The sequence below is a fragment of the Bombus vosnesenskii genome, unplaced genomic scaffold, assembly GCF_011952255.1.
Source record: "Bombus vosnesenskii isolate JDL3184/JDL3185 unplaced genomic scaffold, Bvos_JDL3184-5_v1.1 scf7180000013286, whole genome shotgun sequence".
Taxonomy (NCBI): Eukaryota; Metazoa; Arthropoda; class Insecta; order Hymenoptera; family Apidae; genus Bombus; species Bombus vosnesenskii.
Window position 1 is genome coordinate 294214 of NW_022882939.1, and position 16809 is coordinate 311022.

The window sequence follows — 16809 nt, forward strand, 5'->3', positions numbered from 1 at the left end:
ATCATCGAGCCGCATTCTTCTTTCCTGTTTTGTTGCTTTTTCGATAATGGCCGGTCTGTATCGTAAAAGTAAAAGATCGTCGCGAGCATAGTAGCGCGGAGAACTTTTGGTCAGCCACGATATAGCAAGAAATTTACAAAAGATCGTAAATTTAACGTTTGATGTGTGTAACGGTGTGCTTATGTTTGTCGTTTAACGGTGGATGCCTTCGGATAAAGAGAGTTCGAAATTTATATCGAGTTACGTTAAAGAAATTAATTGGAAGGAAGAAATAGGTTTCGTTAAAAATGAAGTTACTACTTGGATATTTCATTTTTTCTCGAGATTGAAGAATACAATGGAAGTTCAGGGATCTTGTTACTTTCATACTTGTATCGAACGTTCTATTGTGAATATTTCTATAGAAAGAACCTTATACCACTATAATTATAACTGTAATTACAATTACAATTATAATTGATAATTGCCGTATCTAGAGCAAGACGGAACTAACGCAAATACTCGGCTCAAACCAATGACCAATTTACTGTGCAAATATAACGAACGTAAGTACAAAATATTCGGTATAGCAACCAATTTCGTTAGGTTACCGACGTAATTTACCAATTCCCCATTTTGTTTTATAGCGTCTTTCCCAGAAACCGTCCCAATTACGAATTTCGAAGAAACAAAAAGACAACACCATTATTTAATCTCATCGCCTTAATAACAACCGTTGTTCCGACCGTAAAGCGAAACAATTTCCAAGAATTTCAACTGTGTTGCCGCGTAAACGAAATTTCCCACGCGTCGGAAATCTGAATTGTGATTCCCGGAGGGAGAGGGCTGGAAGGGTTGGAAATCGCGGCCACTGACATTAATCACGATCGTAGCGGAGAATCCGCCACGTCGGCGGCAATATCGTCCGCAAATGTTATTTTACCGTGGCTAGGTCGGTAATTGTACAGTAATGTTACCTTTATTAATATCGACGACGGTAATGACATCAGACCGGGGCAACGGCGTTACGATAATGACGGTAATGACTGTCTGTCGCGGGACGGGCCGATAAAGCGATTTTCAACAATGACCAACACGCCACAACCTACGTTTTTGCTTGTCGAAAATCAATATTTGCGATTTCTGTAACGCGGACATTCGGGGTTCAGCCGGTGCGGTTCGATTAATTAAATTATTTGAAAGCGTTTCCGCCGATACACCGCGCCACTTCAAATACGCGTCCCGTTCCCATTAAGAATTCTCTTTTCGATCAGATCGTGAGTAACCGCTGGGAAAATGACGGCGCGGATTAACGCGATACATCGACGTTTTAATGGAACATTTAACTAATCACGATTGCGTTGCTCAATTCCGTTTCGTGTAAAGCGTAAGATTGATTGGTGTGAAAGTTATTTTGAAATTGGATGGAACCGCTGAATCTTTTTGACCGATTTCGCGTAGTGGAAGTTTAAAATGATTGTGCAGATATTGGATTTTTATTTCCGCAATTATTTTCATTTTTGTGTAGTTTCTCCCTTTGCTATATAAGAATGGCTGTGTTGCGACCTATCGACTAGGCAGCGATCAGTCAGGTGCAACTGTTCGATTGAGGTCGCGAACCTTGAACGATATTAACGCTCAAGGTGGAGATAGAGTAAAGATGCAGAGAAATCTTGTGTTTAGTTGGTTTGTTTGAACTGTGTAGTATACGTGGAAGAGTGTGCATTGTAAGTGACAGAGTTTAGCTTAGGTGACTGCCTGATGACTAGTGCGTGATGAGTCTTTGCTGGTGCTTTACATTCTAACTGTCTGTCTAGGGGATGTGTTTTAGTTAATCTTTGCTGTGAGGTGTAATTATTATTTAATTTGTACTTTACAATTTGCTCAGCCGGACATTTGATAAATTTTTCTAACTTAATCGCAAAATAACATGTGGATAGCTACCTCCAGCTGGATACCATCTACGAATCTGTTTCTGTCCAATGCTGCAACCGTCCAACTGTCGTGGGCGTCTTGCGCGCACCTGGTCGAGGGTGAGTAGCGTAACGTCCAGTTGACGTTATCGTCCTTGATCTAGTGTCGCGTTCTCATCGGATGTTGAGGTTTAGGACACGTGGTTCACTTTAGAGCGGACCTATCGAGCACTTAGCGTGCTACTTAGCCTCGCGTCGCCAACCGCATTATAAATCTTACAACCTACAATGTGGAAATTTTCAACTTAAAAAAGAACACATGCGCTGTCCATTTTGTAAACTAAAGAGCACCCAAATCCTGAATAGGCTGTGCGAATTTTCACATTTTTCTGGATACAGTTACAGGGTTTAAAATCTGAATGGCTGAAAAGATAATACGATTTTGCGAAGCTCCAACGAATTTTTAATAAAATAATCTGTTAAAACTTTTGACATCCGCCTATCCAGTTTTTTATCTAATATCTCATCGTATGATACAGAGATGGGAAAATCTAGAAAATAATGCTCTATTAAAAAAAAATCTTGATATATGCATTCAATTATTTAACGAATAAAACTGTTGCGGTTGGAGATAACGGCAAAGGATGCTAAAGCGATTAATATTGATACGTCGTCCCGCGGTGCGTATATTTCCCAATAAAAATTCGACCGATCTATCAAAACGCAGCCGGTCTATAAAAACGCGTAACAAATATTTTAAACGAAGTTCGGTGAAACCTGCGATACGAGATATTTTGTAACTCTCGCGAGATCCGAAGAAACACGTTCGTTATTCTGAACTGATCGGCGAAAAAATGAACGCGATCATAATCGCACTGACGGAGAAACTTTGTGTCCTATTCTTCGTGAGTCGTAATCAAGTTCAGGTTAATCGGTTTCTCCTGAAGCAACTTCGCCATCCTCGCTGACGGCAGAAACTATTCCGAAACTTCCGGCTGAGACGTGTTCAAGATGAAGAGAACAACCAGTCTTTGAACTATATTTCGGAGGTTATGATAGCCCCAAGTGCTTTCACTTGGCGAGTGAAAGTCGGCGAATAGGTCAGCCCTGGAATTTTGATCCATATATCTACGTTCGAAAGGGCGAAGATCATAGTTCTATGTCAAATTCAATATTTTTCAACTTTTAGATTTATCCTTGAGTTTAATTTTGCCTATCTTAGGTTGATTCTTGAATTTCATTTTCTTAATTTGCAGGTTGATTTTGGTCCAGTTTCGTTTGACATTAAATTGCGTTTTTTTCTTTTAATGATAATACAGCGGATAAAAAACAATAACTGAGGATCGTGTGGAAAAATGGGGGTCCAGATGAATCGTACGCGTTTTCTTCTAGAGGCAAAACGTAAGAGAATATTAGTTAATTTAAAATGTAAAACATACGTGTATACAAATAGATTACGTATATTTATGCAAATTTTTATGCATATATGTAAATAAAAAACTGGAACCTAGATAGACAATAGTTTTCTTGATTAAATATTTTAATAAGTACACGCAATTTACCTATTTTATGTAAGATACTTGCATATCATATGCATGTTGTTTCATGCATCATGCGCGTGCAACTTTTGTATCTTCAAATCTCCCATAAATGCATAAAAATCCACAATCTAAGTTGCTTCTCGCTCATCAAAAACCATCAACCATTAATCTAACGAGGATATTTCAAACATGCAATTTCCTTTCAAAATTATCCAGCAGAACGGAGTAAAAACCCCCCGTATAAATCAGTTCGAAAACTCATTTCATTCCCAAGGTTGAAACAGATATGCAATATGCATGGAGAGCTAAACGCTCGCTAATTACAGGAAGTCTGACTTGCCGTATGAAGCATCGACGATCGTTTGTCCAGTGGATTCGTTCCGTTTCCAGTATAAAACCTGATTTACGATCAGAGTCTGGGTCGTGAAAAATTCGAGGAAAATGGGACGCAGCTCGCCGCCCGATTTGACCGTCGATCAATTGTTTCGAGCTCTCTCACGCGAAGCTCGCCTAATCCTCTTCGAACCCGTCGATTCCCGTAAATCTACTTTTCTCCTCTTAGAGGGAAAGATGGCGTCGAAACTATCCGGGAAACTTCAGCCGCCGGATGTATCCATGATGAAGGCGACAAGGATGCGGCATTGAATCACTCTCCGGAAGGGCTTAAAGTTGTCCCACGTCCGGACCAGAGAACGTCGAGAGAGACTATCGACGTGCTGGAAATTAACGGGAATTTCGCGACAAAGGAATCTGTGTGAAACGTTTCGTGCGAAAGTAAGACACCTTGAATCTCGGTGAGAAAAATTATTAAAGTAACCGTTGTTGGTTTTATACTTGAAATCAGGATGAAAAAAGAACTGTATTAGGATATTTGATCTTTTCGTTACCGTAAGATCATATTATAGTACGTAATCTTTTTGAAATTGAAAGTATTTCACTTTCTTCTGTGCGTAGACTGAGAAGGAAACTGTAAATGCAAGAAGAATATAAAATAAAAATGAAGGGATGGGAAAACTTTTTACTATATCTAAGAGAAATAGTAGAAAATTGTATTAGCGAGACATAAGAGTAATTCTTGAATTGAACATTATTTTTAACGTGGAAAGAGACCGTTGCGAAGTACGTGGTCAACGATATTCCACGACAGTGCTAAAAGTCTTGAACTCATAAAACTTTTTATATCAGTACTATAAACTAGAATGGTAACGTTATCTAACCACATAACGTTTCTTAGATGTACAACGAGCTAACAGGTTTGCAAAACAGTTTTAAGGACCCTTCAAGATTTATCAGACCTCTATTTAAATGTAAAGAAAGAGGGAATTGTAGTTACGATATAGTAGTATATAGTATATAGTAGTAACGATATAGTTATACAAAATAAAACTTAAAACATTAAAAGATTACGGATCTATCTAGGTCAAAAGAAATCCCCCATCTTTCAAGAAACATTCAGGCAACTACGCAGTACGTTTAATATTTGATTACATATCATTGGTTCGTTGAAGGTGCAACACATTTTAGGGATCATCGATTTTTAGATATCTGTAAAAATGAATTCTACAGATGAATTCATTGGACATTCTTCGAAGATTTCTTTTTTCCTACTTATTTCTCTATTCTTCTTTCTCTTTTCCAGCAAACCGACGATACACACGTGTACTTGTATAATACGTAATCAGGCAAACAGGAAGCTGAGGGTAACTACGGAAACTGTATGAGAGGCTCTACACGAAGGCAAATGTGCTTCGCGCAAGTTATAAATCCTGCTTATTACGCATAGTAAATGTGTTCAACCGTTAGTAGATATCGAGGAAATTTTACGAGACGGCGGAGCTTTAGTTGGAAACTGGAGCACGTACGCCTTAAACGAGCTTATTAAAATTCTGCTAATTACAACAGTATTACGACGGAATAGAATTACCTCTCGTATATTAATAAAAATTTAGCCAAGAATCGTTTAACGTGAAATAAATTCTTCGTTGAAGCAAAATTGCACAATGATTATATTTTCGAAACGATTGAAATAAGATAAATTTCATGGCCCGACAAAATCCCAACGATATAAATGACTTAGATATCAGTGTCAGAAAAAATTGCGCGAATACAATACGATATTTTTCAAAAAATTAAATGATACTGTGTAGTATATTTCAATCTATTACACGCTGCCAGCTGTTATACTTCCACAAAATACATAAAATTTATGTGGCAGTCAACGTGTTAAACCCATCCACCTCTCTCAAATATCGATTAAATTTCATTTTGTTTTCCGGCTACTCCAGAGACATTATTATATTTGAGAGCTCGTAAACGGGGTGAAAAGTCCAGCCGAATGACGCAATTTTATTGAGATACTCGAGTCCAGTCTCGGTTTATGCTTGTCCCGATCCGAGAATAGAAAAGATCTCCTACCGATCTCATAGCTCGAGCGCGGATCGTTTTTTATCCGACTGTTAGCCGACTCTGTCGAGCTGTTTTACGATTTCAAGTTTATGAACTAGAATTCACCTGGGTTGGAATCAATCCCACCATAAACTTTTGCTCTTCCTGGAAGCGGTCCACAGCCTCTGGATCCCTTGTCAGAGCAATGTCGACGAAGAAAGACGCCGATCCTACGAATCCATGCACCAGGAATCATATTCTTCCTTGGAACTTAATCTCGCGACCGGCGAGGGGAGTCGAAATAAACCATGAGCCGACGAATCAATGAAAGACGGCAGAGGGTTTCTTGGGATTTACGGGATATCCCAGATAAATTTGCGCGTCGTTCAGATTTATGGTTCTACGTTGATCTGCGAAGTAATATAGAGTTCTAGATTGGACTTTTTTCGAATTCGTTCCGTTGTTGTAAGTCAGGTAATTTTGGTAGGTCATACGAGACGCTCGTACAAAACAAGATCGTACTAATTTCAGCTCTGTTGCACGATTAAACTGTAATAATATTATTAATGAAATTGTACAAGTCATAAATTATGAAAATTTATAGATCGTGCAAAAGAACCATTCGAATCCTCGGAAATCTACCGTTGTAAATCTATAAAATATGATACGAAATATTACGAACTGATCATTTTGACATTACTCTGGTGGTTCTAGCGTTAATACAGTTATTCGTCGATTAAAACTGTCCAACCATATCTATACGAGCAAAGTGACGAACAAAGTGGACAATTTGAGAACTCAGGGAGCAAAGTAATCGACTAATTGTCCTCCAGTGCGAGTTGCTCTACGACTACAGGCCCGCGTACCGTATAATCCTGTTGAAAGGATCGATTTCCGCTAAACCGGCCCGGCGACCGGAAACTAGGCTGGAAACTTCTCTAGGACGTGTCTTCGCCGCGGAGGACAAGGATATCGCATTAAACCACATTACGTAAACCCTTATAGTTTAAGCTTAAACCCGACGTGGCACAGATGCACCGGCCCCCGAGGATTTCACGGGCTCCTGAAACTTTCATCAAGTCGTTCGTTAAGCCAGCTCGTGGTTTATAGACATATCCCGCGTGCTAAGGGAAAATCGTCCTCGATCAGGGCTTCCCGCTATCCAACCCTCGTTTCTTCACCCTTCCGCTACCCCTATTTTCGCCTAACCCCGCTGTAACGCATGGCCAACCAGAGGAAGATGTATCGGAGACTTAACGCGTAGTTCTCGGCCAGGTCATCCGCAGAAAGGGCTTAACGCATGAAATTTCCGACGAACAGACAAGAGGATTATCTCGGATTACTGTTTGGTAGCAGGAATACTGATCAAATACGATCGTCCCAGCGGTAAATTTCCTTGAAGCATGGAAAACCCGTACTGTTGCGAATTATCAACTAGGTGGCGATCAATCAGGTTGCAATTGGGCGGTTGAGGTCGCGAACCTTGAACGCTATTAACGCTGAAGGTGGAGGTAGATTAAAGATGTCTATTAAGCTAGTGTTTAGTAGTTTATTTCAACTGTTTAGTATACACGGAAGAGTATGTGCTGTATGTAACGGAGTTAAACTGTAGTAGCCTGTAGGAGGCTAGTGCGCGATGAGTCTATGTGATGGTGACTGTTCGTCTAGAGGGTGTGTTTTTGTCAATGTTTTCTGTGAAGTGGCAATCTATTCTATCTATTTCTGTAACTGTGTAATGCTCGAGGCTGCGTAGCGTAACGTCCTGGTCTAATGTCGCGTTCTCATCGAGTGTTGAGGTTCACTTTAGAGGGACCCGTCGAGCACTTACGGTGCCACTTAGCTTCTTGACAGGGTCCGCATTGTAAATCTTACAACTTGCGAGGCGAGACTTTCCAACTTTTCAAAAACAGCAGAAGTGCTGTCCGCGTCGTAGACTGAGGATCACCCAAAATCCCGAACACGTACAAATTTACCAAATGTCCAGCTGGACAAATTGTAAAGTACAAATTAAATAATAATAAAAAAAAACGTACAAAGCTGTAGTATACTCAAGGTTCCAGATATGTAACTTTTAAATTTATGAAACAAATTATATGATCAGAACTGTATTTACTAAATGCTCTTATAATGTATATAAAGCAAGAAAAATAGAATTTAAAAGTTGAAGCGTCGTACACAAATTAATAATAATATACTTTGAGGGTGTTTATTAAACGTATGTATGTATATTAGAAATCGCAGAGTCTTTGCAAATACGGTTATCGAAGAACTTCACTTAGGGTTATTTTATCGAAAGTATTCCTATATCATAAGATACCTTCCTAAGAGATCCATTGCGTTTTTGGAAACGTTCCAAAGGAGCACGCCGCTAAAACCTCCCATAAATCGATTGCTTCCAATAGCTTGCTTCCTTGAAATTTCACAAAGTCGTCCATTAAAACTTCTCTCGCATTCCTTTTTAATCAAATCGTTTCGTTTGTTGTCGAACTTCGCCTCATCGCATATTGTACATAGGAGTAATATCGAAATTTTTTACGAGAAATTTGGCAAGAAAAACACGATATATATATTCTAAACGTGTCTGACCACCGATCTTTCCATTCCACTGATTCCTCAAATTCTGATATTAATTCTTCCAGAATAAATTCTTCTTTCATATAGTTTCAGAAAAAGAGAGAGAAGAGAAGTCTGCTGTTTTAAAAGAAAGCATATATTTTAAATTATATTATATTAAGGAACATAAGAAACACGACAAGTTACAACTTGTATTCGGCATTTTGAGTGGTCCTCAGTTTGCAAGACGGCGCATCTGCTATTTTTTGGGAAGTTGGAAATTTAGACCTAAGTTTAAACTCCATTACGTACATTTCATACTCTTCTGTTTATACTAAAGAGTGCAAATAAACTATGAGCCGCTTAGTTGATAGTCGCAACAACTTGTTACTTGTTAATTTACTAATATTATCTACTGATTGGTAAATTATTATCCAATAATTTGACTCACGGTAAGAAATATATATATAGTAGTAGTAGATATAGTATTGCTTTTGATTATTATATAAATTTTATAGTTTTATAGACCAAAGATTTAAAGATTCGTTATGTACGTTTCCGAATTTAGTTATCACGTTGAATTGTATCACTGCGTAGCGACAAAAAGAAGCGACTATGTTTTAAAGGAGAAACAGCACATGTAAGAAGTTACTTGAATTTATACAGTTGTTTGTGACATGTTTAAGTTTGCTGGAAGTTTAGAACAGAACCGACTGCTCGATTCAGCAGCGAAATACAACTACATAACTTGATCAAGAGTTAAAATACAATTGAATAACTTCGCGGTTAGAGTAGCAAGCGTCTGTAGAAATACGACTGACTCGAAGATGAATATATATGTGAAAACGTCTTTCTCTCTTTTACGAATTATTCTGCGAATTGCAAACTCGTAAGCCACGTGGACGAGACAGGCGTACACGTTGAAATTACCGCGCATTTATCACACGGAGCATTAAGCGTATGGTTTCATTTTCTAAACCTGTATTTCGAATAATTTCGAGCAATTTCTGATAAAATCGATAAAAATTTATACTCTTTACTAATTTTATATTTTCTATTCCATAGCAATAAAGAATTTATATTCCTTGTTAATTCTACATATTTCTTAAATTAATAAGCAAAATTAATTCTTAAGTAAATTACTAGTCGATCGATATCGCTTTTAAATCGCTCGTACAGATTAAATAATCTATTTTCAAAAATCTATTTAGTGCATTACAAGAGAAATTACTTATCCACGATTCGAGTAACTCTATTTTAATATAAATCTTCAAAGATGTGTTAAAGTCTCTGAACTGCATCATCAAAGACCCGTGCAGTCGCAAAATACAATATACAGAGCTGCTTTTGTCTCGTCCAATATTCGTGTAACAAGTCGCAACGTGTTCATAATAGAGTCAATTATCCAAATCCGTGTCGTCTATTTTCGAAGACCAAAGGCCACGTTGCGCGTATTACAGAAAACCAAGGCTCTCTCATCGGAGAGATGTTGCAGCATCCTTCAGAGTGAAGTGTGCGGGTACTTTGCAGTCTTTCTGGTCGCGCCGCGTCGTCTGTCGTCTGACTGGTTGGAGCAAAGGGTCGGAGACCTGGATGATGCTAGAAAAGCAGACAATCAGACATGCTACGAATGCCAGGCAAGCCGAGGGATGCCTCTGGCTACGAAGTCAGGTTTTATCTTATTTCAACGTCCGGTTCCTCTTTCCCATCGTTTCATCTCTCTCTTTTTCTCTCTCTCTCTTTTTGTGTCTTTGTCCGTCCGATTCGATATTTGCGTGCCAGCTCGCTAAAAACAGATTAGATGCTCTTGCGGCAATGAAACGCTGATTTCTATCTGCATCCGTGGAGAAATGGAAAGTAGAGGGAAGTTTTCGGATTGCATTCTTGTGACTAGCGATGGCTTGCCTTATGACAGTAAATTACCTTGAATTCGTCGATGAAATATGTCATACTGACGTTAATAATTTTCTTACAGCGAAATTTTTCTGTAACGAACTTTTGAAATACCAACTCATTTCCACCGAACGTCTTTTTACTCGAACGATATTCCCATCTTCCGGTCCGAGTTTTCACGATATACAGAAACTATCATTCACAAATTACTGCAAACTTCTGGTAATTCGCATCAACGTTAGAATTCCGTTGCCTTAAAACCTCCGTAGTCAAACATCTACCGAGATAAGGGAGATTACTATGAAGTAATTTTAAATTAACAACGTAGACTACCTCAGATTCGATACAAACGCAGTTGAAAAAAAAACAGTTCCAAATGTGTAATTCACAAATTCTTCTTTTCTAACGTTAAATCAAAAAACTGTCCAGCAATTCCATCCGAAAGCGTTCCGAAAAACCTATAGCCTACGAATCGAAAGAAGCTCCTCGTTACTAAAACTCTTCAAACCAAAGGGACACCGTAAGTACCCCAAGTGTATGGCTGTCGGCCGCAAACGGAACCGGTGGCAGACTGGTTACCCCGTAGAAATTCAATCACGGACATACAGGGTCGTACAGTAAAAGGGCCCTCCGCGCGTCTCATTGTATGTCATTGTTTCTCAGAACGCTTGATTAAGGTCCGTAAATATGGTCTGGCTGTCGGGAGAGCAGCGTTGTCTCGAATTAATGACGGGGATACTCTTCGTGTGTGGAGGGTTGGAAGGGGTCCGAAGGGTCGTGCGATATCGCGACGAAGATCAGCGGGCCATTGTACCAGCTGTAAATAAATCCCTAATGATCCTCGCCAGGCCAGCCCTGGTCCTTCTCGACTAATTATACGAACCGAAGGAATATTGCCGGTGTCTTATAACCGGCGCACGCTGTTCCAAGGCCAATTAGTAATTAATAATGGCTACCGAGGAGGATGTCGCGGATACTTGTCGCCTCGATCGAATTAAGCCTGGTATTAATCGGCCCTAAACGCCTTGCAAGTGGTCGACGCTATTTAGCTCGATTGGCCTACACTTTGTTTATACTCGGCCACGTCGTGAGAAACCAGCCGTGTGAAAATAAGAAGGTGGCGAAATATTGGCTGGGTTCGTGTCGTCTTCTATTTATCTAACGAGCGGGGTTTTTCGTTTTAATTCGTGCCTCCTTTAGACTTCGCGATAGTATGCACTCGATATTTTATTCCGTTCGATTCATTGTAGTTTCAATGTGTAAGATATACGTCTTCGTTGTATTTGAATTTAATGAGAATAATTTAAACGTACGCCTTTTATTCGTATTTACAAGTATCGAGATCGCTTACAGAAAATAAGACCTCAAAGATCTTTAAGAACGTAAACTTACAAATTGGAATTGTTACTTTAATTCTCTTTTATTTCTGTTACAGGTAAGCAGCTTAAAAATTTGGAACAACCACGCTGCCACCAGACGACGATGCAACCAGATTGTAAGTACATGTGGAGCAAGGAAAACACAGTTTCACTTTTATGCAACGCTTTATCCAACCACGCTCGGTATCGTGTTCTTTAACTACGAGAAAATGCCCTTAAATATTAACGTCGATGAATATACATCAGAGGAATAAATAGTTAAAGAATCAGGCACGCCTCGGCGCAGGTAAGTGTTTCTAACATCAGCACGAAATCACTTTCAACCATTTGAAAGCATGGAAACGTCGAGTTTCTCTAAGAATCCCGCAGAATTACGCGGTAAGTACGTCAAAGCGGTTCGAGTCCCGCAAAGGAGGCTGCGATTCTACCGCGCAACGTTTCTCCCGTCGACGACAGACCTCTCGAAAGCTCGTGCTTCCACGATGCGACGCAATTTCACCGCTGCTGAATATTATTGCCCCGAAATTGCACGTTAACCGAACGAAACGGGGTCGTTTTATCGATGGAACCCGAAACCAGAAGGAAACGGCGACGACCTACTTCGAGATTATGCGGCGCATCAGAGACAGAGCGTGCAAGTGCCATGTCATCGAGGCCGCATCCTAACTGAGAGACGAGCTCGATGAAGTCGCGCTGAAATGACGAGCTTACACGCTTCAACTCGAAACACAGGGCAATAGAGTAATCGTGCAAGAGGGGCGGCAGGATGGAGGGTTGGCAAAGTTCGTACATTATGAGTTTTTCGGCGGTGAGCGGCGAAAGGAGCTATGCTACGAACCAAGTACAACATGCTACGCCGGAAATTTAGAGCGTGTACCTTTCTGCTGTAGTATGGTTAGGGGAAGAAGACGGAGGGAGTGCACGTGACTATATGCGCAGAGAAATGGGTTTATGCGAGCATGTAACAGACCGCGAAGATATAGAACCGAGCGTACAGTTAAGTAAACGATACTGCACGGGAGGTTGAGATGCGCAGGAATTTTTAAGGCGCGGTTATGAATTTGGGAGAGGTGATGTGTAAGGGAAGTTGTTAAGAAATCGCTATTTTTCCAAACTGATCAATTTCAATGTTAATTTGAAAGGCAGAAAGGGTCGAGAACGTTTTTAATACTTTTGAACGTCCGTTTTCTAGTTAGATCATATTTGCAATTTACAATTTTCCTCTTTTATTAACATGAAATTAACACCTAACTATACCTGAAATATCAAAGAAAGTCGTTTTAAGATTTCTGTATTTTTGGACTAGTGAATAATAAGAGAAATTAGTTCGCGTTAGTATTTTTTAAATTGTACGTATAATTTGTTCCAGCTAATTTCAACCACTATACTACACAAGGTCACTAAGCCAAACCGTGTAATATCAAAGTATGGAACAGAATGTGAACAGGAAGAAAAGAATCAACGTTTGAGTAGTTTAATTCTACGAACAATTAAATCCACACGTAATTAATATTCGAACAATAAAAAACAACTTGATATTCATCTCGAAAGAACAAAAATGATAATTCAAGAAATTTCCCATGGTCATACCATTTATACCTCGCGTTCGAGTGATTCGTAAGGGTAACGATAGAGAGATCTCGATCAAGCAACATCCTACTAACACGCGGAACACGATGGGATGGCAACCTATAGAACAGGGCGAATAAATTGGCATGAGTTCGCGTTATCTATCTCATACGCCCGCTTTCCACCCCTTACAGTCTGACCGATGCCCGGTTTTGCGCATAAACTATTTGCCCGGACCTCTGAAAATTACCAAGTAAGCATTATACCAGCCGCGAGAGATCCGTTTCGAACTTTAAACTAAAGCCTGCGCCTCTGCAGATTGCAAATAACTGGCATTCGTGGCGAACAATGAACTGACCGTGCGCAGATAAGCCTTATTCGGTCCCTGTTTCAACCACGATTCTGCTGACTTTAACGTAGAATTGCCTTAATAGAGAGCCTACTCTTACGTTCCATTCCGAGTTTTGTCTCTACTACTCCGCAAATTATATCTAATTAGCACTGAATGGTTCTACGTAAAAGTAAATTAATTAGAATGTGCCTGTTGTTTTCTTTTCTGGTCACGAGAATGTAAATTTCATTAGGCCCAGATGTCATATGTAGCAACAATTGAATAATAGCGATGAGATGAGGAAACAATAGGAACTTGTACCTTTTTGCCTGCAAAAATGCATCTTCCTGATTACTCCAATGGGAATAAACGTATCTCGCCTGCCTGCGTTTCTAATTAAATTACCAAAATGAAAACAAAGAAAACGAAGAAGATTGGTGGCAATCTCGCTATAATTAGAATACCATAAAATCACTCGATCGGAGGTAAAAGTTCATTGAACGTGTCAATTGAGCCAGGTCCGGACTGGCCGTAAACGCGATTCCCTCGATCGTTACGAACGCTTGTGTTCGTCGGTAAATCGACAACCATATCTCTGCTAATATCCAATCTTCTCGAAATTAAGCGAAAAAATGTCGGCATTCTTCGCGGCGCGGCGTATACGAGGGCCCATACGCGGGCTCGATTCGTGCCGAAAGGCTTAATATTCCGTGACAACGATGCACAAAGCTATCATTGCTTCCCGGTGATTAGTCTCGCACGATTCAAGGTAACGCGGCGTCGCCTGTATTCCTCGAGGGTCCCGCGATATGTACACCGTTTGTGTCGTATATACGCATTAATGTGTGTAGATGCGTGCGTGTGTGTAGATGCGTGCGTGTGTGGAACGTTGCCACGAAAACGAAGAGTGTTCGAGCGTGCCGGGACAATGCCGTGGGAGCGCTTTGAAACCCGCGTCTTGTCGATCCAGCGGGAACGGCGAATGAAAAATCTCCGAGCTACCCATCTTGAGACGCTACTCGACAAAATGTAACCCGCTCACGGCATCTTTCCACCACCGAGTACCGTTTTTATCTGTCGCTAAAGCTTTGTCGAATCTCTCGCAACTTCCAAGCTTCTGGATCCTCGAGCCAGTGTTTTATGGGGAAATTTGTGGATTGTACGGATTTTTATTTTGCCTCTGTTTCTCGGTGACTTTTATCGAATGTAAATACTTCGCCGAACTTTTCGCAGCTGAAGGCTCGAGTATTCCCGGGTCGTTTTTTTGTGAAAATTTATGGTTTGTAGAAATTTTTGGTTCGTAAATATTTCGAAGCAAGTCTCTTCGGAGGGATGAGTTTTGCCGAATGTAAATGTTTTGTCGAGCTTTGTCGAAGTTCGGTGATTTGGGAATTCCCGTGTCGTTCTTCGTGAAAATTTATGGTGTTCGGAAATTTTTATCTGACTTTAGTTCACGAAAATTTTCTGAGTGTCTCTTTGATGCCACGAGTTTCATCCAATTAAATGCTTCCAACCCTTTTGGTATTCGGATATTCTCGGGCGTAATTCTTTGCAAAAATTCATGGTTTTGTAAGAATTCTTGTTTAGTTTTAACCGTTGAAGGAAAAATTTTCTTGGCGCAACGATTTTTATCGAACGTAAAAGCTCCGTCGAACTTTTTCGAGCCTCAGGGATTTGGAAATTCTCAATTGTTCTTTGTGGAAATTTCTGACTTGCAGAAATGTTTATCTGATTTTAATTTATGGAAATTTTGGAGACGTTCCTTTGTAGCGATGAGTTTTATCAAATGTAAGTGTTGCGTCGGATTTTTTCGAAGTTTAGGGATTCAGGAATGGCGTGGCGTTAATTTACGGCTTGCAGGAATCTTTTCCCGGGCTTGATCGATGAACATTCCAAGTAAATTCTCTGTCGAGTATTTTTAGACCTTTAAAGATTTCGAATTTTCAAACCTGTTATTTTCCGTTCAATGTTCCGATACAGGTTTTTGAAGCAAAGAATTTTGTCGTACGTAAATGCTTCATCGAACCTTTTTGAAGTTTTACAACTTCCAAATTCTCTCTTGTCATTTTTCATGAAAATTTCATGTTGCAGGAATTTCGTCTGGTTCTGGCGTCGATGGACGTTTCAGTACAATCCTTTGAAGCAAGAAATTCTATTGCTCGCATGTAAATACTAGAATATACAGACTTTTAAAATTCATAGATTCCTCCTTTTATACTATTTTAAACCCTATTTGACAGAAAATAACCAATCAGATTGAAACCACATAAACAGCTTCAATTTGACTACAAATAATTCCAGAAATAATTCCGCAAACCTATCTACATAAATTACTACAAATTTCAAAGAATCTAAACATTAACATAAGCACGCTACGCGTGATTCATCTTTCAACGCCTTAACAATCGTCCAATTAAATAAAACCATAAATACAATAAAGGAAATATTTTTAGCGAACAAAAATATTTCATACTCCCACGTTATTCTCCTCTCAACATACGCACACACACACACACACTCACATATATGTCTCCTTCCACATCTCATTAAAAGCAAAACCGGGTACTACTTCGCGTTATATAGAAAGCAATTTGACGCACTCTGAACCGTACGTATCCGCCGCTTGAAAAAATCCAAATCTCGTAAATATTCGTTCCAAAGGAGGCTTTTCTTCTCTCTCTCTGCCGCTTCCTTACAGCATCGGTGCTCGTGCGCAACGTATCGACGGAAGGATTTACAAGTCACCCATAAACGAAAACTTCGAAGCGGCGCGCGGCGTCCGCGAACGCTTGAATACCGAATGAGCACGGAGGATCATAATTTCGTCGGGTTTAACAAGATTCCTACTGGCTGAATTATGTTTTCGCAGCGGTATCTACCCACCGTGTGCACACGGTGATTAATCATCCGGCTCGAATCTCACGCGTGCACACCCCCCGGCGTTTTTAGTTGCGCTCGCCGGTTTACATTGTTCCTCTTTTCCATCGTCGCTGTTGCCACCAGCGACGTCCCTTTGTCGCTGCCACCTCTATTAGAAAATCCTCCGGCCCTTTTCGTATTTTCATTCGCCTTTATCTACGATCGTAATTTTTCTGTCCGATGCTCCCCCTGCCCCTCTTTCTATCGAGGATTTAAAGGGAAATTTCAGATTCATGTCGATCAGGATTTAAATATCCCAGAGGGCAATAATTTTATTTCGCTTGGTTTTAAGCTAGATCCGGGTTTTTGATTATGGTGAGATAAGAAATTTTAGATTGTTTACGTAT